Source organism: Panthera onca, chromosome B3 (assembly GCF_046562875.1).
Source record: "Panthera onca isolate mPanOnc1 chromosome B3, mPanOnc1 haplotype 2, whole genome shotgun sequence".
Classification (NCBI taxonomy): domain Eukaryota; kingdom Metazoa; phylum Chordata; class Mammalia; order Carnivora; family Felidae; genus Panthera; species Panthera onca.
This window is the reverse complement of record NC_138344.1, coordinates 5,211,817-5,239,612: the sequence shown is the minus strand read 5'-3', so window position 1 is coordinate 5,239,612 and position 27,796 is coordinate 5,211,817. Positions and strand designations below refer to the sequence as shown.

At 41.9% G+C, this 27,796-nt stretch overlaps 1 protein-coding gene and 1 pseudogene across 3 annotated transcripts in view; one reads left to right on the top strand and one right to left on the bottom strand.

Moving 5' to 3' along the window:
- Nucleotides 1-19,248, bottom strand: part of BLM (BLM RecQ like helicase) — an 87,256-nt gene extending 68,008 nt beyond the window's left edge. Inside the window, exons 1-2 of one of the 3 annotated variants that reach the window (XM_060617595.2) lie at nucleotides 19,119-19,230; nucleotides 2,082-2,188 (exon numbers count right to left, since the gene is read on the bottom strand). The gene's annotated coding sequence lies outside the window, so the exon portion shown is untranslated. Of the gene's footprint in view, nucleotides 1-2,081; nucleotides 2,189-19,118 lie in introns of all 3 variants that reach the window. The other 2 variants (XM_060617596.3, XM_060617593.1) reach the window with 2 other exon arrangements.
- A 2,503-nt stretch (nucleotides 19,249-21,751) lies between these two features.
- On the top strand, nucleotides 21,752-22,476 carry LOC144616741 (large ribosomal subunit protein eL31 pseudogene; annotated as a pseudogene).
- The last annotated feature ends 5,320 nt before the right edge of the window (nucleotides 22,477-27,796 follow it).

The following is a 27,796-nucleotide window of genomic DNA, read 5'->3' as shown; positions in this document are numbered from 1 at the left end:
TGAAGGAGAGGAACAAAGCAATGAGCCCAGAAAACTTTAAAGTAAATCTCCGAATTAGACCACCACAGGAATCACAAGTATAATTTGGAAAATGATCACAATTTTCTCTTACTTAAGGGGGAAAGTTATCCTTAAGCCATTGCAATAAACAAAACACTAATTCAACAGTGCAAAAAAATTTACCGAATGAAACATAATAAACCAGAAGACCATATCCATGCACAGACAGAATACATAAATCAGTGAAAAGAAGGAAGAGGATGATAACAATCCAGTGCTGGAATACAAAACATACACCCAGCAAATGAGACTTAAAGTCTTTTGAATTAAAAGAAACCAATGGCAAAGAATAAAGGATTAAGAGTCCCATCTGAACAGTGTCTTGAATAAACAAAAATAGTTTAGGCCAGAAACTGAAAGGGCCTTTATTTAACAAACAGGTCATGATACTAAGAAGTAGTCTAAGGGCATTAAACTGCAAGGAACATTTTTATTTAAAAGATTTTATTATTATTGTTTTTTAAGTACGCTTTACCTCCAACGTGGAGCTCAAACTCATGACCCCGAGATCAAGAGCTGCACATTCTACTGACTGAGCCATCCAGGCGCCTCCACAAGGAAAATTTTTTAAAAAAATTCTACAAGTAGCTTAGAAAAAAAGTATCACATTTGTAGTAATAAACAGAATTACTTCCGACTATTTGAGGGACACGGCATTTATAAGATCCTCAGCATACAAGACCCAAGCAACTTTCATTCACATGTGACAGGAGAAATACCTTTTTGGTTTGAACATTGTAAGATTGAAGCCTTACCTTCAAAACTGGCTGTTAAGAAACGTACAAATAGCAACACTGATTTTAAAAACAAAAGCTTAGGTAGATGGAAGCGGGCAGCAGATTCTGCGCCCCGGCCTCACCAGGAAGCTACTAACATCTCTGTGGATTTGAAGCAGAATTTCCTAAGAACCCTTAACGGATGGAGGGGCGCCTGGGTGGCTCAGTCGGTTAAACATCCGACTTCAGCTCAGGTCACGATCTCACAGTCCGTGAGTTCGAGCCCCGCGTCAGGCTCTGGGCTGATGGCTCAGAGCCTGGAGCCTGCTTCCGATTCTGTGTCTCCCTCTCTCTCTGCCCCTCCCCCGTTCATGCTCTGTCTCTCTCTGTCCCAAAAATAAATAAACGTTAAAAAAAAAAAATAAATTTTAAAGAACCCTTAACGGATGGAGAAGAGAAAACTGACGATGTCCTTTAAGGCCCTGACATCACGTGCCAAGCTGCTATCTTTGGACGGTCGTGGACTTACGCTAACATCTGGAACAATAAAAGCCTCTTTGCGTGGCCCAGGACAGTCTGCTGCACAGGAGGCTAATGAAGTCAATTTTGGAGGGATCCCTCCACCGGCGCTATCAAAAGTACATGCGGATCTCACCTGCACGGTTCGCTACACTCACAGCTCCAACAGAGACGCCTGAACTCTCCCCACCCCTGAAATTGCACTGCAACTGCTGGTGGCCACGAACTTCCTCGGTTGTTAAATAAAAGAAATTATAATAAACTGTTAACTTTTTCCAGCATTTAAAAACCAACAAAAACAAAAATGTAAGAAGTTAGTGGAAGGAGCACATGATCTGAGTTAACCAGGTCCGTCAGACAACGTCCTAGTAACACTAGCAGGAAAAGCATTGTTATTGCGACGCGCAGTTATTACAACAAAAGGTTAAAAAGAGACTGCAGGAAAACAGCAAGACACAGGACAAAGGAAGCAAAGTTCTCTTTCTTTCTTTTTTTAAAGGCAGAATTCCTCTTCTTTCAAATAAATGAGACTATTGCTCATTTTGGGATCAAAATAGACTATTGCTATTTTGGGATCTATCAAAATCCGTACTACCTTTTCTCTAGGTCAAGTCTTCCTTTTATTCTTTTTGTTGTCTTGAGATGGCTATTTCAGGACCGGGGGACAGACGGCCAAAAAGACCGCTCTTAAGAAATTCAGCGCCAACTAACATTCAGGTATGTCTTGCACTGCTTCCTGTCTTCCGCTAGAAGTGGAGGTTTCGGGGGTGAGCTCCATGTGGTTACTGTTCAAAGGCTAAGCTACCTTCTAGGGCAAGAGCGGGAGCCAATCATAACCTTATGAACCTCAAGGTCACCTCGGTGGGGCACCAGGGGAAAGTAACACCTCTCTCCTGTAATCAAATCAAACATCAAGCAAACACGATTTCTAGACAGAGAGAGACTTTTGACTAGGATCTTATAAAAGTGGGTTTTCTTCCATTTATTGCCACACATAGTTTCTTCTGGGAAGAGGCATAGCTCTGTATGACTTACCTAAGAAAAGCAGAGCTGTCAAAACTTGTAATCCCACTGTATCCCACAAGAAGCAAAATTTATTAATTACTGGGTATCAGGTGGTTGCTGGGTCCATTTGCCCAAAGATCTTCTGTATCACTGTTTTTATTACACGGGTTTTTAATGGTCTCTCTTTTTTAAAATCAATAGTAAAAATGTATTTAAATTAACGATATATCATTTTAACAGTTTAATCGATAAAAATCAGTGTGATCAGGGGCACCTGGGTGGCTCAGTCAGGTAAGCACCTGACTTTGGCTCAGATCATCATCTGGCGGTTTTGAGTTTGAGCCCCACATTGGGCTCCCTGCTGTCAGCACACAGCCTGCTTCAGGTCCCCTATCTCCCTTTCTCTCTGCCCCTCTCCTGCGTGCGAGCACACATGCCCACTCTCTCTCTCAAAAATAAACAGAAAAAAAATTTTTTTCAATCAGTATGATCAGATCAACAGATTTTAAAAATACCTATTGGGGTAAAACATACATGCAGTAAAGTGCACTGATCTTAAACATCTCAATATGGTTTTACTTATATATTTGCCTATAAAAGCAACACTCAAATCACAGTACAGAACATTTCTAACACAATATGCTTTCTTGTTCCTTCTCCCAGTTAATATATGCCAGATGTAACCACTATCTGACTGTATCACCAATGATTAGCTTTGCCTAATTCACATATAGAGAATCATACAGTATGTACTATTAGTACATTTTTGAAAAGCCATTTGATAAAACTCAAACCACTTCTGAGACATTAAAACACAGAATTAAAGTTAAAGTCAAAGGGGACCTGGGTGGCTCAGTCAGTTAAGCATCCAACTCGATCTCAGCTCAGGTCTTGATCTCAGGGTTGTGAGTTCAAGCTGCACATTGGGCTCTGTGCTGGGCATGAAGCCCACTTAAAAAAAAAAAAAAAAAGACAAAAGACAAAAAAAAAAAAAAAAAAGAAGTTAAAATTGAGACCCACTGTATTATCTTGTATTTTACAATAGGGGTGAATCCATGAAAAAATAGGGGCAAAAAACAAGGCTGTTCTCCTATTTTCACTCTCATAGTGGACATTTTTGCCAATTCAAAATTATTCAAAAAGGAAATACTAGAAAAGAACAGATGAAAATATCATTACATGCAGACAATATGATTATATACCAACACAATCCAAAGAAAATCAGTCATAACAATAGATAATTAAAACTTCAGCAAAATGGTTAAATAAAAGATAAATATAAATCCACAGAAGTCAGATGCATTCTCATGTAGTGGTAATAACTAACCCGAAAATACAATTTTTAAAAAAGCATTCAGTTAACAATAGCAATGAGAAGTATTAAACTACCAATTAACCTAGCAAAAGACATATATCTTCATGATATAAAGAAAATGACCAAATATTACTGGGAGAAAAAAAGAAAAATTTAGAAAAATAGAGAAATATTTCATGTTCTTCAATGAAAAGGTTTAAACATCATTAAGATAACAATTTTTCATAAATTAATTCGTGAGTTTAACAAAATTCCAATTAAAACACCACAGAATACTTCACAAAACTCAACAAAAATGCTTCTAAAGTTCATCTGACAAAAGCACAAGACAAGAATATTAAGTAACACTGGGGTTGTAACTAGCATTAGAAATACAATCATATTAAATGTAACAGTCATTTAAATGTCATGGTACTCATCTTTAAAAAAGAAAAATAAGGGTGCCTGGGTGGCTTAGTTGGTTAAGTGTCCAACTCTTCGTTTTGGCTCAGGTGATCTCAGGGTTCATGGGATCAAGCCCCAGGTCGGGCTCTGCGCTGAGGGTGTGGAGCCTGCTTGAGATTCTCTCTCCCCCTCTCTCTCTGTCCCTCCCCCACATGCTCTCCTTCTCTCCCCCCTCTTCTCAAAATAAACTTAAAAAAAAAAAAAAAAAAGAAATACAGGAAAATCTAGTCTCTAAAACATGTTTAATGTGTGATGAAAGAAACACAACAAAACAGGGAAAGTATTCAGTATTTAACAAGTGTTACTGGGATGTTCAGTAAGCAATAGACTCTAGATCTGGAGCTGGCAAACTATGACTCACGGGCCAAATCTGGCCTGCAGCCGGTTTTTGTAAAAAACATTTTAGTGAAACACAACCATGCTTATTTGTTCACATACTACCTATGGATGCTTTAGCACCACAGCTGGGTAGTTATCACAAAAGACTATCTAGTCTGCAAAGCCTAAAATATTTGCTACCTGGCCCTTTATAAAAGAAGTTTGAGAGTTGCTCTAGATTATTGTTGAGTAAAAAAAGGACTTATTAAATACATCAAATCTCTGATAAGAAGTTAAAAAAATTATCAGGCCAAAATGTAAACGAAAGCGAGCAATCAGAGAGTTACGGAAAGCCCTGAAATTGCTTTTATCCTAAGACGGTTGTCTAATTCCGAGAATCGAGACATCAGTTTTGACAGCCTTGGAGTGAAAAGATGGACAAAGTCCGAGTTAAGGCCTAACCAGGGTGGGAAATGTTCTGCTATAAAACCAGCACCCCAAAGGGGTAAAGTAAAATTAAATGCCATTTCTATCGCTGGTATCTGTAAGTGAAGGAAAGTCACCAGTTGTTGAAGGACTGAGAGGGAGAGACCCTGAACCCACAAGCCCGAGAATATTTTCAAATCAATTTTTACATCTGAATAATTTTATAAAACTTTGAGTCATGAATTTAGAGTAAAGCAATCCTAATGCCAAAGCATCCTAAAGCAAAGCAGAAACAAATGCAAAAATGTCTCCGGAAGAATGTACCTTTACCTTAGGCCTTAAGTAATTCCCACAAATAATTTTTCAAGACAATATGTAGCAAACACAGACAAAAAACAGCCAAGCACACAAGGAAACGAGGCACCAGGAAGAAGAATTAGTTGTACTAAGAAAGCCAAACAGTATTGGGCATAAAAGTATATAAAGCAATTAAACTTACTGTGCTTAGAAAAATCAAAGACAAGCTTGGAATTATCTGCAGTAACCAGAAAACTATAAAAATGACCTTGCCAAGAGAACTTCTAAAAATGAAAAGTGCAATAACCAAAAAGAAGAATTCAGTGAATGGATTTACCAGCACGTTACACACAACTGAAGGGGTACTTAGAAAACGGGAGGGAAAATCAGAAGAACGTGTCCAGGATCTGTTTCCAGGGATTTCTCACATTCCTACATGGTCCAAGTCTTTTGAGCAAAGGACATGTTAAGTCTTTGGCAGCTAGAGACGGCATATCCCTCCAGAGAGATCTAGAGTCATATCTCCCCAGCGACATGCCACAGTAACAAAGACAAAGCCCTCTCCTTCCTCTCCCTGGAGACATTTCCTTACATTTCAGGGTAATAAACCTTGAGGCACCTTCCCCATCCCATCCGGGAGAGATGCGCCCACATCCTAGGGTAAGGAGCAATCTCTCTGGAGGGAGGATGTGCAGGTGTGCCAGCAACCCTTAAATGCCCAGAGTCTCTAAGTTTTGGTGTTCCTTTTGCTGGGATGCGCTGGACTGTACGCACCAGTATCATCTAGCCCCTATCACCTCACCTCGTGGGATTTAGGGCGCGGGGAACTGATGCAAGACATCGCGGGCTGTTGTTGCTGTAATAAACCATCTGTGTCTCCGGTCTTGTGTTCTGTCAGTACATACATAAAGGCAAACGTATGTGTGTATAAAAAAAACTGTAGCAGGCTAGCTTGCTAGTTTAAAAGTAGGGCAAAATCTAAGATCCCTCACAGTAAGTTGTCGACTTAACAAATGGATACACACAGAGAGAGAAAGAAAACAGGTGGATGCGGGCCTGGGTGGCTCAGTCAGTTGAGCGTCCGACTCTTGATTTCGGCTCAGGTGATGACCTCACACTTTGTCGGACTCTGTGCCGACAGGGCAAGGCCTGCTTGGGATTCTCTCTCTCCTCTCTCTGCCCCTCCATCACTCACTTTCTCTCTCAAAAATAAGCAAACAAACAAACTTAAAGAAAAAAGAGGTGGAAAATACGAGAAGTAAGAAGACATGAAGGTACGGTAAGAAAGTATTACAGAAATCTAAACAGAAATCTAGTTCCAGAAAGAGAGGAGAAACTGGGTCAGAATTAATACCTGAAAAGATAACCGCTGGGTGTTTCCATAATGAAAGACGAATCTTCAGATTCAAGAAAGCAAACAAATTCTGAGCAGGATAAAAAGAAATCCACACCGAAATACATCATTGTGCAACATTTGGATAGAAAATTCATTTCTCTTCAAAAATGAAAATCAGAAGATGGCAGAATGTTATTTTCAACGTGCTGATAGGAAATAACCTAGAACTCTTTTCCCAGCAAAAACGTCCTTCAAAAATTGAGACTGAATTGTATACTTTAAAAGGATGAATCTTGTGATATATGAATTACATCTCAATAAAGCTGTTACTTTTAAAACTGCCTGTAACAAAAGCAACAGATAGTAAGTGTTGGTGAGGATGCAGAGAAACTGGAATCTTCATACGCTGTTGTTGAGAACATAAAATGGTGCAGCTGCATTGGAAAAGTCTGGCAGCACTTTAAAAGATTAAACACAGAGTAACCAGCCATTTCACTCCTCGACATATACTCAAAAGAACTGAAAATACATATTCAATACTGATAAATGCTACGATAATGACGAACCTTGAAGTACTAGCCGAGTGAAAGAAGCCAGACACAAAAAACCACACATGGTACGATTCTATGTATATGAAATGCCCGAAATAAGCACATCTGTATAAAGAAAGTGGATTAGTAACTACCTGGGGGGAGGAGGGGGAGGGTGGTGGTGAGCAGATTGGGGGGTGACAGCAAGGGGTGTGGAGGTCCTCTTTGGGCTGATGGCAATGTTCTAAAATCAACCGTGACGATGGCTGCACAAATCTAGGAATATAATAAGAGCCACTGAGTTGTACTCTTTAAATGGGTTAATTTCGGACTACGTGAATTACAAGTCAAACTTGTTATTAAAAAAAATCAAGATGAAATAAAAACATTTTCAAATAATCAAAACCAAGTCTGCCACCAGTGAGTCTCATTAAATGAGATTCTGAAGGATGTATTTAATATTTAAGGTAGTTGAAAAGTGAGCCTAGATGTAAGTTCTCAGATGACGACGGCTGGACTGAAAGAATCAAGGAGGTGGTGAAATATGTGGCTAACTCTAAACAAACTTTGACTGCACAAAGCAACAGGGCTAAAAAACCAAACAGTTACAATACCCGAAGGTAATGACACATAAGTGAGGTAAAGAGATTTAATATGCTCCAAGGCCTCTGTGTTATGAGGGGTGGGAGGTGCTGATTAATTGCCGACTTGAGAGGACAGATACGCACGCTGTGCTTTCTAGGTAACCACTGAAGTATAAAAACAGAGCATGCACCTTAAAATCTAGAAGGGAAAAATGAAATGATCTAAAAAAAAAACTCACTTAAAAGGAAGCTATTAAAAAGGAAAGAAAGGGAAAAAAATACAAAGTACAAAAGAAGGTAGTAGTAGATTTAAGTCAAAATTTCTGTTGATTACAATAAATATAAACTGAACAATTACTTTGGCTAAAAAGTTTATCAATCCGAACTTAAAAAATGAGATCTAACTACTGTATTTGCTGTTTGTTAGAAACATGTCCAAAACACTGGGTTGTATAGAGAGGTTAAAAGTAAAAAGATAAGGAGCATCTGGGTGGCTCAATCGATTGAGGGTTAAACTTCGGATCAGGTCATGATCTCACAGTTTGTGGATTCGAGCCCCACTTCAGGCTCTGAGCTGATAGCTCAGAGCCTGGAGCCTGCTTCGGATTCCGTGTCTCCCTCTCTCTCTCTGCCCCTCCTCCACTCGTGTTCTGTCTCTCAAAAGTGAGTAAGAAGACTAAAAACACGTGAAAACTCACCAGAAGACAGCTAAGGTTTTTATATTAGTAGCAGACAAAACAGATTTTAAGACAGAAAGCCTTACCAGAGATAAACAGGCCACTGTTATAATGACAAAGAATTCAATTCACCAGAAAGATATGACAACTTTAAATTTGTATGGCCCATAAAGTAACTGCAAGACACGTGAAGCAAAACTGATAGAATGACAGGAAACAGACTATAATTCTAGATTTAAAATTAGCTCTCAGTAATGGATAAAACAAGCAACTACAAAAATCAGGAACCACCCAGAAGACTTGAATAACGCCACCTTTGCAACTACAAGATGTACATTCTTTTCAAGAACAGACACTTACACAAGCTGACCACGAACTAGGCCATAAGGCAAGTCCCAACTATTTCAATGGATTAAAGTCACATGTTCTCCAACCAAATGTAGTTATGCCAGAAATCAATAATAAAAAGATAATTGGAAAAAAGTAACTGTTTTAGTATCCGCTAATGACTCATGACTGAAGAAATAATAGTATGACTGTAAACAGTACGGCCGTATAATGATGGTTTTCATAACCCCATCCATCACTCTTGTAGCTGGCATGCTACTGGAAAGAACTTTCCCTTTTCCCCTATTCGCTTTTTATCAGTAAGGATTGATTCCTCATGTATTTGGTGGGTTGTAATCTATTGCTGTCATTATTTTCATGCTCAAATGGTTTTGTATTTGATTAGGAGTAGTGAGCTCCTTCAAGCTGGCTCGTGCACTCTTTTTTATTTTTATTTTTTAATTTATTTTTTAATTGTTTTAATGTTTGTTTATTTTTGAGAGAGAGAGAGAGAGACAGAGTGGAAGGGAGGGAGGGGCAGAGAGAGAGGGGGACACAGAATCCGAAGCAGGCTCCAGGCTCCTAGCTGTCAGCACAGAGCCGGACACGGGGCTTAAACCCACCAACCGTGAGATCATGACCTGAGCTAAAGTCGGATGCTTAACTGACTGAGCCACCCAGGCGCCCCTCTTCTTTATTTTCAAAAGCGCTAAAATACACATAATGTAAAATTTACCATCTTAATCATCTTTAAGCGTGCAGTTCAGTGGTATAAAGTGCGTTCATGTTGTCGTGCAACCAACTGCCAGAACTTTTTCATCTTGCAAAACTGAGCTTCTATCCCTGTTAAATAATAATTCTCTCCCTCCCCCTCCCCCAGTCCCCGATCATCACCATTCTTTCTGTTTCCATTTGATTATGTTAGTGGAACCATACAGTGTTTGTCTTTTTGTGACTGGTTTGTTTCTCAGCATATGGTCTTCAAGGATTATTCACGCTGTAGCATGTGACAGAATTTCCTTCCTTTTTTAAAGCTCAATGATATTCCATTGTATGGATCTCACAGATTTTGCCCATCCACTCTTCTGTCCACAGACATCTGGGTTGCTTCCACTTTTTGGCTATTGTGAATAATGATGCTGTGAACACGTGTGTACGAGTATCTCTGAAACCCTGCTTTCAGTTCTTTTGGGTATATACCCAGAAGTGGAATTTGTAGATCACACAGTAATTCTATTATTTTTCGTTTTTTGAGGAATAGCCATACTACATTCCACAGTGTCTGTTCCATTCTACATCCCCACCAACAGTGCACAATTTCTCCATATCCTCATTTCTCCACATCCTCACCAACACTTGTTATTTTCTGTTTGTTGTCTTTGTTTTGTTTTTACAGTAACCATCCTAATGAGTGTGAGATGATATCTAGTGTTTTCGACACGCATTTCTCTAATAAATTAGCGGTGGTGAGCATCTTTCCATGTGCTTTTTGGCCATCTGTGTATCTTCTCTGACAAAATGCCCATTCAGATCCTCTGCCCACTTTTAATTGGGTTGTCGTTTGTTTAAGAACTATAGGAGTTCTTCATTCTGAACTAGGGGAAGGAGAGCAGGAGGGAGGCGTTACAAAGGGGCACGAGGAAGCTTCTGGGAGAGATGAGTATGTTCATGAACCTGACTGCAGTCATGGTACCTCATAGCAAAACTGATCAAAGTGTATGCTTTACATATTTGCAGTTTATTGTAGATCAATAAAGTTGTTTTTAAAAAAACAAAACCCAACGACATCTTAGAAGACTGAAAAGTTTTGGGCAAATTTTATTTCACTTTAGCCCTTCACCAACTAAAGACGACTAAACTGATGATTGTAATAATACAAAGTAACTAATAAAAAAAATAATTTGGAAGTTTTCCTTCATTTCCTATGATCTGAAACAATGTATTTAGCACTGGGATTATCTGGACTCTTAAAATTTTCAACAGAATTTCTCTGTGAAACCATTTACATCTAGTGTGTTTTTCTGCTTCCAGTGAGACAGTTTTTTCATAACCACATGCTATGAAAATTGAGTTATTTAACTTCTAATCTTTGCTGGCATCAATTTTGGTAAATTGCATTTTTCTAAATAATTATCCATTTCATTTGAATTTTCAAATTCATTTAACACAGAAGTATGCAAATTAATATCATTAAAAATTTTTTTCCCACTTGTCATTTGTTATTTTGTATTTGTGATTTCTCCCAATTTTCTTCAATTAGCATTAGCTTACCTGGTTTGTTAAACTGTCTAAGATCTAAGATTGTGATTTCTCAATCAAACGTTTTTCTGTTCTCCATCTCATTGACCTCTGCTTCGATCTTTATTTCTATTCTCTTGTGCTTTCTCTTGTTTTACTTTGTTGTTTTTATTCTAACTTTCTAAGTCTGGAATTTACTTCAGGTGTTTTCTTCCCTAAGTTTATAATGTGTTTAAGCCAATAAATTTCCCCCCAACCACTACTTTATACGTATCTTACAGAATCCTATTTGTTAGGTTTTCATTTCATTAGTTTTCAGGAATCCTTTATTTCAATTTGTATTTCCTTTCCAGCCAATAGTTCTTTATTCATTCTTTATTTATTTTTAACGTTTATTTTTGAGAGAGAGAGGGAGAGAGGGTGCCAGCAGGTGAGGGACAGAGACAGAAGGGGGCAGAGGATCTGAAGTGGGCTCTGCACTGGCAGCACAGAGCCAAACTCGGGGCTCGAACCCACGAACCATTTAGATCATGACCTGAGCTGAAGTCAGACAGTTTACTGACTGAATCACCCAAGTGCCCCAACATCTAACAGTTCTTCAATTAAAGGGTTTTAATGTTCCATATGGGTTTTAAAATTTCTTTTTAAATTTCTAGTTTTGTTGCATAGCGGTAAGGATTGTTTGTAACATTTCTACTTTATGGAAATTACTAACCTTTTTCTTGCGACCTAACATACGAACTATTTTTATGAATGTAAATGTACACTTAAGCAGATATTTCATTACTGTACTGATCTTGCTTTGCCATAGATTTTTTTAAAAATAAAAAATGTAAGGGGCACCTGGGTGGTGCAGTCGGTTAAGCATCTGACTTTGGCTCAGGTCATGATCTCACGGCTGTGAGTTCAAGCCCCACATCGGGCTCTGTGCTGACAGCTTCGAGCCTGGAGCCTACTTTGGATTCTGTGTCTGCCTCTCTCTGCCCCTCCCCTGCTTGTGCTCTGTCTCTGTCTTTCAAAAATGAATAAATGTTAAAAGTATTTAAAAAAAAATAAAAATTTAAAAAATTAAAAAAAAAGAAATCTCATGTTTGGAAGTAAATATACTTGCAAATAAACCATGGATCAAGTAAGATATCACAGTGGGTACTGGAATATATTTGGAACTGAATAATAATGAAAGTCCACATATAAAAATGTGATATGCAACGTAAGAGGTAGTGACAGGGAAATGTACAGCCTTCATTGTTAGAAAAGAAGGCTAAATATGCGCAGAAAGCATCTATTCAATGAAGTTAGAAGATATAAAACAAACTAAGCCTGATGAGAAAAGAGAAAGAAGTGTTTCTGTGAAAACACTTAGCAAGAACAAGAGAAAAGACACAAATCAGTATCAGGAGTGAAAGAAGAGACTTAAAATTAACTACATTCCCCACAGACATTAAAACATCGTTTTCAGGGGCGTCTGGGTGGCTCAGTAGGTTAAGCGGCCGGCTCTTGGTTTTGGTTCAGGTCATGATCTCACCATTTGTGAGTCTGACCCAGCACTGGGTTCCACACTGACAGTGCAGAGCCTGCTTGGGATTCTCTCTCTCCCCCTCTCTCTCTGCCCCGCACCTAGTGCTTCCTCTCTCTTTCTCAAAATAAATAATAAACTTAAAAAATGTCGTAAGAGATTCTGAATAATGTGCCAATAAAATTAAATTTAGATGAAATGGACAAATTTCTTTAAAAATTAACTTGCACTCACAAAGAAACAGAACTGTCTGTGGTCAAGGCTTGCCCTGCCAGACATATAAAGATTTAACAACACAAACAAAAAAAAGTCTTTAAAAACATAGGGGTGATGGTGTAAGGACAGGAAGGCCAGTGGAAGAGAATAAAGCACCCAGAAACAAGCCCGTGCACAATTTATAACAATTTATGACATTTATCACCACAGAACACTAGCAAATGAGTCTTTTCGGTAGTTGGTGCTGGTACCCTGGATATCTACATGGGGAAGAAAGGAAATTTACACCCTACTTCACTCCAGACACATAAGTCACTTCCAAGTGAATAGAACTTGTCATTTTAAGGGATTTCTCAAATAAGATACAAAAAGCACTAACAAAAAAGAAAAAAATAAAATTGAATTATTTAAGAATCTTTTATGTGTCATTTAGCTTGGAACAGCACCAAGACTTTTGAAACAGCTGAGTACAGAGAAAAGCAAGGTACCGATTACACAAAAGTCAGGATAACGATTATCTTTGGGATAGAGGATGAACAGGGCACACACAGGGCTTCTGAAGGTGTTAGCTATGCCCTATTTCTTACCCGAGACAGAAGTACAGGGGTATGTGCTTTGATAAATACATCATTAAGCTATTTCAGGAGTCCCCAGAGACCTCGCCCTAACATTCGCTGATTTGCTGGAATAACTTACAGGACTCAGCACATAGTCCTACCAACAGCTAAGGACACACAGCCAGATCAGCAAGGGGAAAAGACACACCAGGCAGAGTCTGGGGGAATCCAGGTGCCACCTTCCTGTGCTCTCTCCTCTCACGAGGGCACATTCTCTCAACGAAGACGCAGCTACGTGCAACATTTCTGCCCCAGGAAACGTGTCAGAGACTCAAAGTCTAGGGTTTTTATTGGGGGCTGGTCCCAGAAGCACCCTCTGCCCACCAAAAACGTGGACTCTCAGAATAAAAGCAGGCGTTAGAGTTCCAGGTGGGCAAAACAACCATGTTGACGTAGGAGAGGTTTCAAAAGCCCAGTTCCCACTCGCCAGCCAAGAACCAATCTTGCAAGCAGGACTTTCTAAAGAGAAGTCTCAGGCCTGCGATGTTAACTCATACACAGGTGTTCTTTGCACTTTTCTCTATGAAATAGAACATATTTCACAACAAAAGATATTTTAAAAACAGGTGACCAACATACTATTAAATCTGTGTTTAAAAGCCACAGAGAAGACATTTGCAATATATACAACTGACAAATAGTGTAAGGAACGTATAAACAATTCCTGTAAGACAGTTGCAAAGAAAGACAAAAAACCTGAACAGGCTCTTTTAAAATGCAGAAACAGTCCATAAACACAATTAAGGTCCTCAACTTCACAATAGTCTAGGGGATTGAAACCACAAGAAAATACTACTATACATATACCTACTAAAGAGGCAAAAATAGAAACACGATATCAAATGGGGGGCACCTGGGCGGCTCAGTTGGTTGAGCTTCCGACTTTGGCTCAGGCCATGATCTCGTGGTTCGTGAGTTCGAGCCCCACGTCAGGCTCTGTGGTGACAGCTCAGAGCCTGGAGCCTGTTTCAGATTCCGTCTCCCTCTCTCTCTGCCTCTCCCCCACTCGCGCTCTCTCTCAAAAATAAAATAAAAACATAAAAAAACATTTTTTTAAACACAGTATCAAATATTAGCAAAGATGTGGGACAATGGTTAAGTCTCACACACTGGTGGAAGGGAGGTGCAACCACTTTTGAAAACAATTTGGCCTTTAGGAAGGTAAAAGGTACACATATTCTTTGACCCAGTAGTTTTCTGAGTTACGTGTACAAATGCATGAACACGCACCCGAGGACATATGCACAAGAAATTTACAACAACATCAATAGCCAAAATCTGAAACCAATCCAAATGCCATCAAAGCAGGAAGGATAAAAATAAACAAACAAACAAAAAAACTCCAGAATGGATAAACTGTAGCAACAATCACATAAAGGAATATTCTATAGTGATCACATAAATTTTTACTAAAAATAATGTAAAAAATTAATAAAACCTGTATCTACAATATGAAAGACTCTCACAAACGTAATGTTGAAGCAAACAAGACAAAGTAGAATACATAAATTCTCACCCTATTTGTAGATCTCAAAACCAGGCAAGACTGAACTATGTTACTTATGGATGCATACACAGAATATACCATGAAGACAAGAAAATTACCACAAAATCAGAGTAGTTGTCTCTAGTGTGGGGAGGAAGTTACGACGAGGGGAGCCACACTTCTGGGGTACCAGTAATACCTATTTTTCGATCTGTTTGAGGGTTATGTGCAACTGAAACTTTATAATTATCTTTATGTTTACATAATTTTAACGTGTAATTAAACTTTATAATTTTTTAATAATTATTCTTTAAATTGTATATACTATGTACTTTCTAAGGTATTACATATCTTTCTCAAAAAAATTGAGAAAGAAAAATTAGCAAAAATAACAAATAAAGGATTAACATTACAAACATACAAAGAAGGGCGCATGGGTGGCTCAGTCGGTGTCTGACCCTTGATCTCGGCTCAGGTCTTGATCTCAGGGTCACGAGGCTCCCATGTTGGAGCCTACTCAAACAAACAAACAAACAAAACCATACAAAGAACATCCAAGTTGGCATGAACAAATGATCCAGGAGTATAAACACACAGTTCACCAGAATATATAGACATTAAATAAACTTAGGAAGAAACATTCAACTTTTCTAGTAATTAATAGTATGAAGCAACATTTCATACCTATTAAATCAAGGAGAGTGGAATACTGTGATAATTTATAAGGTAAATGGCAACCATGAAGACTGAGTAGCTGCATGGAATAATTTAATATTGGGAAAACAAAAGACTAAATCATGAGTGCATTATGCTTACAGCTAAGAAGGCTGCATAGCTAAAATCTGTAAAGGACTCATGAAAAAGGAAAATAGCTGATATGATTTAAAGACACGATCATGACTGTAGTATTTTCCTGGATACTGCAAATATGTTTCATTAAGATACAGGAATTTTTAAACAAAGAAAACTCAATAGTTCCTTGTGATTCTAGAGAACAAAGTCCACGTCATAACCCCAAGACCTTTCACAAATTGACTTCAACTTGTATTTTTCACTCAACGCCAGGCATCGTGCTAGGCACTAGAGTACAGAGATGGGCAAGACATGATTACTCCCCTCAGTGAGCTCCTAGGCTGGCAGGAAACAGACATGCCGACAAATAATTACAACTTAGTGAAGTAAGTCCCACGAGAAAAGGTTTCTTCTTAAAAGTCTAGGACTTCCTGGAGCACCTGGCTGGCTCAGTAGGAAGTGCACCCAACTCTTGATCCTGGGCTTGTGCGTGCGAGCCCCACGCTGGGTGTTGAGATTACTTAAATAAGACTTTAAAAAACAAACACAAAATGTGACTTCCCACAGAAACAGACACTCATATACGGAGAATAAACTCATGGCTGTCAGAGAGGAGGGAGGGACATGGGCAAAATGGGCAAAACAGATGAGTGGGAGGTACAGGCTTCCAGTAATGAAATGACTAAGTCTAGGGGTTGAAAGGTACAGCCTAGGCAATAGTCAATGGTACTGTAACAGCCTTGTGTGGTGACAGATGGTAGCTATGCTTGTGGTGAGCTAGCATACAGAGTCGTCAACTCACTATGACGTACACCTGAAACTAATGCAACACTGTGCTTCAACTATACCTCAATTTAAAAAGGAGGTGGGGGTGAGTCTATGGCTTCCCAGATGAAGGAAAAACTCAAGAAAATCGTAGAGAAGCTTTCCAAAGAACATTGAATTGGAGCCCAGGTGAAACCTTCCAGACAGGGTGCAGATGTGAAGGGTAGTCTATGCACTATTTGTACCAAGTCTGAGGCACATAGCAGGTGGCTGGAGACTGTTTAAAAACCTCGGGGATCCCACTACGGGCAATGGGGACCCACTGGGGCTTTCAGCATTTAGCTCCCGAGAGTATTTTGCAATTACTTTGGACCTCTTTGTTCTATCCTTTTTTCCCTTAAGAGAAATATATATTGGGGTGCCTGGGTGGCTCAGTTAAGCATCCAACTTCGGCTCAGGTCATGGTCTCACAGTTCACAAGGTCAAGCCCGACACTGGGCTCTCCGCTGTCAGTGCAGAGCCTGCTTCGAATCCTCTGTCCCCTTCTCTCTGCCCTCCCCAGCTCTTGCTCACTCTCTCTGAAAAATAAATTAACATTAAAAAAGGAAAGAAATATATAAAAATATAAAAAATATATATTGATGTTAAAATATCTATTTAGTTAAAATTAGTATTTTTAAAAATATTTATTTATTCATTTTGAGAGAGAGCAAGCAGGGGACGGGCAGAGAGAGGGAGAGACAGAATCCTAAGTAGGCTTCATACTGTCAACACAGAGCCTGACTTGGGGCTCGATCCCACGAATGATGGGATCATGACCTGGGCTGATATTAAGAGTCAATGCTTAACTGACTGAGCCATCCAGGCACCCCTTAGTTAAAATTAGTATTAACAATATATTTATGTTTAACTTTTATACATATTCCTTTTAATTTTAAATTTCAAACATACAATAAAAAGTTGACACCCATGTATTCACCAACCAAATTTAAGAAGTTAAATTCTGTCCTGTTTCTTTTTCAAAGAAATAAAACGTTTTGGATGTATTTAAAATCACACACATCCATCATTCACTCCACTCATCTCCTTCTCTTTCCTCCCTCCTCACAGATAATACTGACTACCCCAAAGTGGATGCATATGATTTATCTGAATGTTGTTCTTTTACTACACATCTAACACTATGGGCTTTGCCCAGTTTTTTAACTCTGGGTTTATCAGTAAAATGAAGGCAAGAGCTACCTTTCCCAGTCAGTGGATTAGAAATAGAACGCTGAAGTGCCTGGGTGGCTCAGCTCGTTGAGCACCTGACTCTAGATTTCGGTTCAGGTCATGATCAACCCACGGTTGGTGGGTCTGAACCCCACATCGGGCTCTGCGCTGACAGTGCAGAGTCTGCTTAGGATTCTCTCTCTCTCTCTCCCTCTCTCTGCCCCTCCATCATTCTCTCATTAAAAAAAAATTAAGAAAAAAAAAAGATACAGAACGTATGTGGTAGCTATCATCATCACGACTGCCACTGAAAGGAACTCAAGACCCAGAAATTTTCGCTTCTTCCAAGGAGACCATAAGCTGCTTTCTAATGTTTATTTATTTTGGGGGGAGAGAGACAGAGACAGAGAGACAGAGCATGAGCAGAGGAGCAGAGGGGCAGAGAGACAGAGACACAGAATCGAAGCAGGCTCCAGGCTCCGAGCTGTCAGCACAGAGCCCAAGGAGGGGCTTGAATCCACTAATCATTTGATCGCGACCTGAGCCGAATTTGGACGCTTAACTGACTGAGCCACCCAGGCGCCCCTATAAGCTACTTTCTGACAGCAGCCTCGCTAACAAAATGTTTGTTCAATTTAGGTCTATTTTCATTTCCCATACGGAATACTTCTGCCTTCTTTCCCAATTTCTGACCTCTAACCCAGTCTCTGCCATTACTGTCCCTTAACCTTGACAGGGGCACAGGAACGCTACTTATCTACATTGGTGGCACCAGGAGCTGTCAGGTGCCTGCTCCATCTCAGGCCAATAGGTCCCCAAAGTTCTGAGTAACCTGAGGGCAGGTGAGGACTATGAGAGGAAGCCTGGTGTTGTGGCAGATGCCTGGGAGTCAGGCAGCTCTTTCCACACAGGGACAAGCTCTTTGTGCTTTAGATTCTCCCTGTCAAAAATGAGGACAATTTTACCTACTTCTCCGGGTGATGGTGATAATAAAACCCTTACCATGTAGCAAGTCCCCTTTGGAGCGTTTATTGCATATATTAAGCCACTTAATCCTAACAAAACCTGCAGGGTGCAGAAGACATGATTTCCCCTACACGACAGAAGGAAACCGAGGCACTTAGTTTAAATGACGAGTGGACAATCACAGAGCTAGTAGGTGGAAGAGCCCGGATTCGAAGCCAGGAAAAGTGATGCGGTCTGTGTCCTTAACCACCTCCCTCTGCGGAGGTATTGTGGGGCTACGATTGTAACCAAATGGGTCCCAGGCACGTGGCACACAGTACGCCCAAAATACAGTAGCCCGGCTCGCGACCGTGGAAAGCTCGAGAAAAAGTACAGTTTCGGTCTTCACCGGGGAGATGGGGGAAGTGCCAGAGGTCTGGGCTGGTATCATCCACAGACTGCAGTGTGCCTGGCCCTGTGGTAGGTACCGGAGTACACCAACAACAACACAATGGGTGCCAGGCCGGCTCTTCCACCGACACCGGGGGCGATCCCGGCCCCACCCCCGGGGCCTGTTTCCCCATCTGGGAACACGCGTGCTTTTTCTCGCGTTCTCTCGGGCTACGGGCCGCGACAGAGGGCTCCGCGGGCCTCGCCCAACTGGGACGGGCAACGGAGAACCTTCCTCTCCGGCCCCGGGCCGGGTCGCCGGGAGCGGGGCTGGGCTGGGCGGTGCCGGGCCCGCAGTCCTGTCAAGTTCAAGCGCGCCGCACTCACCTCTCCGGCAGGCCCGCAGCGGGCGGAACCCCGGTCCAAACTCCCCGCGCCGCCGCCGCAGCCCCCGCGCCGCGCGCCAGCTCACTTCGCGCCGGAAGCCGGCCGATTCCGATTGGTTGCTTCCTGAGGAGACCGACCAGTGCCCTTGCCCCGTGGTACCTGTCCCCGCCCCCGTGGGCTGCTGGGGCGGGTGTTCCCAACGCCCAATCAGAGTCTGAGATCCGAGGTCAGGTGACCGTGGTTCAACGTGGGCTTCCGGCACGCTCGGGATCTTTGTTGTCCTTGTGTTTCTTACCGTCGGGGGAGGCTTTAAAGAAGACGCGCGCCTAGAAGCGAGCTGGGGTGAAAAACCCCGGAACTGAGAGGAGCCTGAGACTAGGCAGTTCCCACAGGCCAGGTCAAAGCTCTGCACCCCTGCCTCTTTGGCTCTTATCCGCTGTCTCTGTGAGACTTGGGGGGATTCTGCTCTCCACCCCCTTGTAGAGCTGGCCTCTGCCCCAATACGTGAGCGACTGTAAATTGTCATTGACGGGGAAAGGGATCTCAAACTCAGATGCCTCGGTGGACAGGTGAGGTACCTGAGTGAGAAGCCATGCTGCTGTTCCAGTTGATTGTTGACACGCGCGACTGTGGGCTCTGTGATGCCAGATCTTTTTTTTTTTTTTTAATTTCCTTCCCTTCCTTCTTTTCCTCCCACCCTTCCGCTTCCCTCTCTACTTTTCCTCCCTTCCTTACTTCCCTTCTCTTCTAAGAAAAATTGAAAACGTGTTTATGTGTGAAATCCGCCGATTTTAAAATGCTACAAAAATAACACTGCAGTCAAACAAAACACATTATTGTTAAATTACTGTCTACAGGAAAAAGCAAAAGCAGGTTTTTAATAGCCAAATGGCCAAATAGGAAGCAAGATGGAGACAAGGTACAAGGTATGAAAAATCTACCAAAAGAGAAAGCTGAGTACACTTAGACTCAAAAGGAGGGTACTACCCAGAATGATCGGGTCGTCTCAGAACTCAATGAGGTGTGAAACCCAGCTGAAATTGCCTGGGCCACACACTGCCTGAATTCTCCTTTAGCTTTTTTCTTCATTGTCCTTCACATTTCTGCCTTCCCTAGTGCCAGTCATTGTGCTAAGCTCTTGAGAACTTTCTCATGGAGCGCACAGGATGTTAGACGTAGACGTCGGTGAAGGAGGCGGACACTTGCACATTGATGACAAAAGCGATAGGAATAGTGATCATATTATGGGAGTACCTAGGAAGGACACATCCACAGAGTGGCAGCTTTAGGTGGGATTCTGAGAGATGAGTAAGAGGTATGATTTGGAAGCAAAGGCCAGGAAACTGGAAAGACGACAATAAGGTACCTTTGAGGAAATGGCAGGGAAGTGAGCAATATGGAGAGATGATACGCGAGAGGAAACGGACCAGATCTCGGTTTGGACTTCACCCTAAAGGTAAGTGGCAATTGTTGGATGTGGCGACAAGTGGGATAGGGGAGAGCCTGGTGCCATAATATTAAGTGAAATCAATGATTTTACATATACGTGTGTATGTATGGATCTCCACCACCCAGATCAAGGTATGTACCATTTCCAGCACCTGGTAAGATTCCCTTGTGGAGCTTCCCAGCTCGCTCTCCCCCCAGCAGCAACCTGGTCTTACACAGCGTATATTCTTCTATAACTGCTTTTTTTTTTTTTCTCAACATAGTATCTGTGAGCTTTATTTATATTGTATGTACCAGAGACTCATTCTCTTTTATTACTAATTTTGTGAAAACTGTGAAATGGCCCCCAACATCCTTTTTGTCCAGTGAAAAATAAGGTGTTGTCTAGCACAACCTCAGGGGTATCTGATCCCATGTAGGCTCTATGCCTTTCATTGTCTTCGAGGTAAAGAACATCTCTAAATTGTTTTAAAGACAGGTTCTTGTCTATAGAAATGCAAATTGTGTCCAGAGGAACGCATTTAATTGTCAATTTGATCAGTTCTGCCAGTTTTGCATCTATTTGTAAAGTATTTCATTTTTTCTCTATAGTATATATGTGTGGTACTTTGAATTTTCCTTTGTACTATCTTTCTGGATCTCATTAATTAATGAGTTAAATAAAACCTTTGACATGTGTTTATTTTATGTCTTTATAAGAGTCATGATTATACTTGATTTTAAAAACCATTCTTTTATCAACAGTATGCAATTGTATGAGCATGCTACAATTTATTTATCCATTCATCTAATAATGGACATTTGAGTTTTTTCCCTTTGGCTATCATAAATAAAACTGCTGTGGACGTTTTTACATAAGTCTTTTGTGATCGTATGCATCACTTCTTCTTGGGGGGTAAACAGTATCTAGGAATAGGGTTTCTGGGCCATAGGGGTAAGCGTATATTTACCTTTGGTAGAAACAGTCATGTTTCCAAAGCGGGTGTATCATTTTATACTACCACTAACACCGTGTAAGTGTCCCATTATCTCTATCTTCATCAACATTGAAATCGCCAATCCTTTTCATTTTAGCCATTCTGCAGGATGTTTAATGGTATCTCCTTGTTGTTTAACTTACTATAGAAGGTTTTCAGGAGAAGAGTAACTTGGGATAGTTCCTTTCCAACCCTGGGCCCAGCAGAATGGCTCCTGCATAGCAGAGTGGTGAGAAGGAGACGGGCCATTCTGCCATCACTGAGGTACTGACCAGAGAACACATCATCAACATTCACGAGCACATCCATGGAGTGGAGTTCAAGAAGCGTGCCCCTCGGGTACTCAAAGAGATCCAGAAATTTTCCAGGAGGGAGATGGAAACTCCAGATGGAAACTTTCTGGGCCGAAAGGTGTAAGGAATGTTCCACACCGTATCCGTGTGCGGTAGGCTAGAAAACATAACGAGGATGAAGATTCACCAATACAGCTCTATACGTTAGTTGCCTATGTACCTGTCACCACTTTCAAAAATCCACAGACCAGTAATGTGGATGGGAGCTAATCGCTGATTGTCAAATAAAGGTATAAAACTGCAACAAAACAAAACAAAACACAAGTAACTTGAACAGATTTTAGAAAGCTCTTTTTGGTTGTTATGTGGAGAATGACATTTGTACACCAATGCTCATAGCAGTGTTATTGACAATAGCCAAAAAACCACATCTTTGGCAGATGAGTGGATAAACAAATATGATATCTATAGGCAATGGAATATTATGCAGTCTTAAAAAGGGATAAAATTCTGACACATGTAACAATATGAACCTTGAAGAAATTACACTAAATAAAATAAGCCAGGCACAGAAGGACAATTACTGTGTGATTCCACTAACATCAGGTACCCAGAATTCGGAGGCAGAAAGTAAAGTAGTGGTTACCAGGGTTTGGGGTGGAGGGTATAAGAAGGAGTTACTGTTAAACAGGTAAAATTTGTTTGGGATGATAAAAGAGGTCTGGAGATGGATGCTGGTGATGGTTGCACAACACTGTGAATGTAACTGATGTCACTGAACTGTACACATAAGATGTTTAATGTTAAATTTTATGTCCTATACACTTTGACACACACAGGGACACACAGGTATGCACACGAGCCTGGTATTCTGGGTCTGAGAACTGAGCAGTGGCTCCTGTCTCCATTGAACCTGTAAAATTTTAATTTATAAAAGTGACTGAGTGAGGACACAGAGAGATTTTATTACTCTGTGTTTCCTGAGAGGAGGAAGCACGCCACACGGGGCCACGTGGGGAAGCGACAGGTGTGGTCAGGACGCAGAGAGGAGCAAGGAGAAACCTAAGCCAGACACTTAATCGGGGTTCGTACAGGGAAGGCAAGCCAGGGCAGGGAAAGTGGCTTGGGATTGGCTAGTGTGAATAATCCTGTGAAGTGTGAAGGCCCCAGGCTTGGGGACTGTTCCCAGATGTCTAGTACCTGGCCCTGAAATGATTTCGTCCAGGGCAAACATTGGCATAGTGTAGGAGAGTCAGATAAGGAGGCGGCTGTGTTAGGGACTTGAGATTGGCTGAAGGGTTTCTGATACGACTTTCCGTGCTTGAAAAAGTAGGATCACACGCTTTGGCTCTTCATTTGGCAGTGTGTTTAGTAGATGTCAAAAGGGCAAATACAGAATGTAAAAAACAAAACAAAACACAGAACAGTTGGCCCTGTGGCTGTCTGGTACCAAGGAAACTTTCAGGTGACAGTAGCGGAGACTTTCAGGAAGTAGGGCCTAAGTTGCTCGAAACAACACAGGAAACATTTTCAGAACATTTTACTATGAGCGTGAAAAAGAGGAACAGGTGGGAAGTATAAGGAGTCCTTCCAGGCCAGCCCATAACTCAGTTTTCCATTTATATGGCATTAGCCAAAAAAAAAACAGACTTGAAATTTTTGGCCTCTAATAATGTATTTTTAAATTTTTTTAATGTTTATTTATTTTTGAGGGAGAGAGAGAGAGAGAGAGAGACCGAGCACTACCAGGGGAAGGGCAGAGAGAGGGAGACACAGAATCCAAAGCAGGCTCCAGGCTCTGAGCTGTCGGCACAGAGCCCGACGCAGGGCTCGAACTCACAAACCACGAGATCATGACCTGGGTCAAAGTCAGCTGTCCCACCGACTGAGCCACCCAGGTGCCCCTCTAATAATATTTTTGTCAAATTTGCAAACTGTATTAAAAACATGTTGAAGGGGTGCGTGGGTGGCTCATAGGGTTAAGCGCCCGACTTCGGCTCAGGTCATGATCTCAGGTCATGAGGCAGGTGTCTTGTGGGAGTCAGTCTCCATGACCCAAAGCACAATGGGTGGCCCAGCTGGATACGGAAGGTCACAGCCTCAGGGTCTATGAGAGCCTCTATTTCCAGGAGAGTCCAGTGTGTAGCCAGTTATCATTGTTTTAATAGCGTACAGCATGAGGCTTAGAGGGCTCGTTTCTTGCATCACAAGCCTTTGAGCAACTTATTGCCATCGTAAGTAGTCTAGAAACTCCAGGAGGCATAAGAAGAGGTTGCCAAAGACTCTACAGTGAAGGGGTTTCTGAGGGCATTAATGGGAGTGCCCGCTGATTTTAATTTGGAAGTAAAACTTGTAAATGAGGAGTATGTCGCCACCAGCCCCCCAAAGGACTAAAAGGTACAGGAACTATATGTCCGCAATGAGCGTGTCAAATGAGTCTCCTTGGAGAAAGATGTCATCATGGCATACCTGTGCTCCTGGTGGACACGGTGAAGATCTTATCTGCACAGACTGCATGCAGTGGCAAATCTGTTGAGGCTCCCCATGCCTGGAAAAGCTACGTTGTGTCCCCTCAGAGGTGAAGGCAGAGCACAGATGAGAGGCTGTTGAAACGGGGACTCGATGTAACGTATTAGCCACATTTATAAGAGCAAAATATAAACCCATTACTGACTGGATAGATTCAGTAAATTTATTTTTGAGAACGAGTGAGAGTGAGCACAAGTTGGGGAAAGAGGCGGAGGGGTGGGGGGGAGAAAGAGAGAGAGAGAATATCTTAAACAGGCTCCACGGTCAGCACAGAGCCCCACTTGGGGCTCAATCCCATGACCCTGGCAACACGACTTGAGCCAAAATCAAGACTTGAAATGCTCAACCGACTGAGCCACCCAGGCGCCCCTAGATTCAGTAATTTTAATAATATTAGATGTTGGGTATGAGGGCCAGAGCATTAATGATGCAGTAATCCACCACGAGTCACCTGTTGTAGACTGAATATTAGTCTCCTTCCAAAGCTGATACATTGAAGCCCCACCCCCACGGGGACTGTATTTGGAGATAAGGCCTTTACGAACACAACTAAGATTAAATGAGTTCATGAGAGGGGCGCCTGGGTGGCTCAGTCGGTTAAGCGTCCAACTTCAGCTCAGGTCACGATCTCGCGGTCCGTGAGTTCAAGTCCCGAGTTGGGCTCTGGGCTGATGGCTCAGAGCCTGGAGCCTGCTTCCGATTCTGTGTCTCCCTCTCTCCCTGCCCCTCCCCGGTTTGTGCTGTCTCTCTCTGTCTCAAAAATAAATAAAAACGTTAAAAAAAAAAAAATGAGGTCATGAGGGTGGGCCCCTAGTCCAACAGGACTGGTGGCTTTACAAGAAGAGGAAGAGAGAGATTTCTTTTTCCCTGCACCACACACGCAAGGCCACGTGAGGACACAGTGAGAAGGCCTACAGGCCGGGAAGAGAGGCCTGACCAGAAACTGAATCAGCCAACACCCTGATCTTGGACTTCCCAGCTTCCGTAACTGTGAGAAAATAAATTCCTGCTATTGAAGTCACCCATTCTGTGGTATTTGGTTATGACAACCCAAGCTGACTGATACAGCACCTTTTGTATTTTCCAGGTTTAAGAAACAGGCGAAATTGGCCTGTCAAATGGAGAAGCAGTGGGGATCATCACCCCTTTGTTAATTAGGTTTTAATCCTTGAAGGCCCTACTGTAACTTACATTGGGCCATAATAGCTATTTCAACTAAGGGGTGTCTGGAGTCCAGTGTATCGAGCCAATCTGTAACTGCTAAAGATTTAGTTTGTTGGGTTTTTAAAAAATGTTTATTTATTTTGAGAGCCAGAGAGAGAGCACACACAAATGAGTGGGGGAGGGGCAGAGAGAGAGAGGGAGAGAGAGAGAACCCAAGCAGGCTCTGCACTGTCAGTGCAGAGCCTGGCTCGGGGTTAGATCTCGAGAAACACGAGATCACGACCTGACCTGAAATCAAGAGTCAAACGCTTACCCAACTGAGCCACCCAGGTGCCGCAGCCAAGGATTTAGTTTTAATTTATTGTTGATTGCATTAGAGCGTGTGTGTCCAATATGGCATATTTTTAGGGCAATGGGTATTCTGACTATGGAAAATTTAGGCAAGGCTATAAAGTGAGACATTCCTAAGTTTTGCTTTGTTTTCTCTAGCTTATATTTAATTACTTTCTTAAGATTATAGCAGGCACGATGTTTAAGTTTAGTGGAATCTCTGGCTCTAACTACAATTTGAGCCCCAGTATTAAAACCATAAAGTTTTGTCAATTGGTACATTTTGCAACTGCTAGAGTTAATTTAGAGCTTGGGCTGCAGACACACAAAAGACAATCATCCCTGTTTTTATCTTTTTGTTATACAAATGGTTTTAGTATGTAAGTTTTTTGTACATAAACTTTGGATTTCCAATTGGGTCAAATTAAGGAAATGTCTTTTAGTTAGATATCATGTATACATATGTAAAGTATCTGTTATACATTTGTGTTAAAATATTATATAGATACATAATCTATTTAGTTACCTTTTATTTTCTCCCTCTGCATCTAGGGATGTTTTGTTCTTTTTTCTCTGCCTACCGTTTTTCTCCTGTTTCAGGCTTCTAGCTGCCCAAAAGAGTGGTTTCTAGTTTCTGTCTCCAGCTGGTAAGAGGAAAGACGGAGAGAGAAGAGCCCCAATATTTCCACAACCTAACCTGTCCCTTTCTTGGAGGATTCCCAACACACATCTTTTTTTTCCTCTTAAAATCTTTTAGGGGCGCCAGACCTTGTTTTTTGGCTCAGGTTATGACCTCACAGTTTGTGAGTTCAATCCTGCTTGGGATTCTCTCTCTCTCTCTCTCAAAATAAATAAATAAACTAAAAAAAAATCTTTCAGAACAGCCAGACAGCTGTATCTCTAGATGGGTAAAGTTTTTCCTTTTTTTTTTTTTTTTTTCCCTGTCTCCTGGCTGTCCCAGACCTTCCCCTGCTCACCCCCCCACCCCCACCTCCTCTGTTTTGCTTTTGAATGTTTACCTGATAAAGTCCTAGTCTGAATAATTCCAGCAGGATTGGGGGCATAGGGGCTGTCCCTAGATGTCTGGCCCCAAACCCTGGGTTGATCTAGGGCAGGGGAAATATTGGCAAGGGATCGAGGGTTATATAAAGGAGGGGCCTGTGGGTGTGGGCGTAGGACAGGCGGGAGGGTTTGAGTAGGACTTTCAGAGCTTGCAAAAGCAGCATCGCACGCGAGATGTAAACAACTTTGGCTGTTCGGGCGGGCCTGTGGTTAGGAGATGTCAGGCACTCAAATACAGAATCCAGAAAAACGGTTCGAGCAGCGCTTCTCCACGCTGGGACACTCTCCAAGACGCTAGTGTGTCACCGCGGCCACGTGTGTGTTGGGCATACCATAAGAGCTTCCAGGCATGAAAAAGCTCCCCCCTCCCCCCCCAAAACCCCAAAGGCAACAAAAGAGAACCTTCCGCGGTAAACATCTGTCGTTTCCACCCGTGGAGGACCGTCTGTTCGCCGCATCTTGATATCCCTTCGGAGAGCCACCCCTTCCGACTCCCAGGCCACGCGGCTCTGGCCATTGTGGGAATGGCTTCTCACGCCTGGAGCCCCAGAGGCGGTCACGTGACCTCCTCCTGGCCAATCAGCATCTCCCGCTGTCTAGGCCTCCGTGATTGGTTCAGGGATGGGCCCGTGGTTCCAGCCGGTCGGTTGCTAGAATGTACTGGGAGCAGCGCAGGTGTCCCCTTTCTGGTGGGGTTGTCAACCTGTTAGGGTGTCATCTTGGAGCTGGGACTGCGAAGGGAGCACCAGGTGGAGGAGGAGTGGGAGCTAGCCTGGGAAAAAACCACCACAGAGGAGAGTACAGGCAAGATAGGGAAAGAAACTGGGTTCTGATTGGATTGTCCGACGCCCTGGATCCTGCAGTGCGATCAAGT